Consider the following 1593-nt stretch of genomic DNA (forward strand, 5'->3'; position numbering starts at 1 on the left):
ACGTTTCATTCTGAATTGTTAAGATAAGGGTTATGATTTAGGATAGGGTTAAAACAAACAAATAAAAACCAGTGTCCACCACTGGGATTGAAAACACAACCTTTTGATCCAGAGCCGTAGTGGCCAGTTTGGGAGGCATTTCCCGACATCCTCAGGACATGGCTAGACGTCCAATTTTGAAGTCACTTGTGCGCAACTTGCCTGTATTCCACAGCCTTGTGGCATAATAATAGACATTTGGTGACGTTACGGTACGAAGTGACTCCCGAGAGAAATCACACTATCCTGTTTGTCAGATATGAAATATAACGTGGATAGAAAAGAGCGCTCATATCAATCCGTCAAGCTACCACACACACACACACACACACACACACACACACACACACACACACACACACACACACACACACACACACACACACACACACACACACACACACACACACACACACACACACACACACACACACACGCACACTCACACACGCACGCACGCACACTCACACACACACGCACACTCACACACACACACGCACGCACACTCACACACACGCACACTCACACGCACGCATGCACACTCACACACACACTCACACACGCACGCACACGCACACATGCACGCACGCACGCACACATACAGCAGCGAAGACAAACCTCTATTCTAAATGGGATTTTTCCTCTCAGTCAGTCCAAGAGGGCAATCACATGAGAGTTTAAATAGATCTATTTCTATGGTGAGAAATCAAACAAGCCTGTCGTCCCATCTCATCCCATCTCTCCAGGGTGTTGTCACATTCACAACATGGAGTCATTTTCTCAGTTGCTAAACCATTCTCATAGTCACACCCTCTGCCACTGAGCAGAATTGTCATCGGCCGAAGAGAAATAGAAATTGTGTGTGCTTGCAAGAACATGCCAAGAACAGACAGTATGAACATTTACATGACTTTTTGCCTTTGTTATGAATGGGAGGAAGTGGATTTTGATTTCTAGAATAATGTGAAAAGCAATCATGAAAACTATTTTCACTTCAACCTTTATTTTGCAAGGATGAAGGGGACAAGTGTGTTTGGAGAGAGAGAGACAGAAAGACCAGAGAGAGAGAGAGAGAGTGTGTTCTACTGGTCTGGACAGGGGTGTCATGGCACAAAGCAGGCCAAGACAGAAGAGAGCAGACAGCAGGGCACCCTGTCACACACACACGCTCGGTCATACTGACTCTGAAAGAAGTGGACACTTCCCTCCGCTTCGGGTGGTACCCTCCGTGTGCATCACAGTCACACCCTGTTGGCTTTGATCTGTGACACAGTGTGTGTGTGTGTGTGTGTGTGTGTGTGTGTGTGTGTGTGTGTGTGTGTGTGTGTGTGTGTGTGTGTGTGTGTGTGTGTGTGTGTGTGTGTGTGTGTGTGTGTGTGTGTGTGTGTGTGTGTGTGTGTGTGTGTGTGTGTGTGTGTGAGAGAGAGAGTGAGAAGTTAGTCTGGGTCAGTCAGAAACAGGACATTTTCCTTGCCTTTGAGGAAAATGGACCTTGTCTTTCACTCTCTGACACACACCATGTCATGACTGTCTTGTAAGGATCCAAATACGTCA

Source organism: Oncorhynchus gorbuscha, linkage group LG23 (assembly GCF_021184085.1).
Source record: "Oncorhynchus gorbuscha isolate QuinsamMale2020 ecotype Even-year linkage group LG23, OgorEven_v1.0, whole genome shotgun sequence".
Classification (NCBI taxonomy): domain Eukaryota; kingdom Metazoa; phylum Chordata; class Actinopteri; order Salmoniformes; family Salmonidae; genus Oncorhynchus; species Oncorhynchus gorbuscha.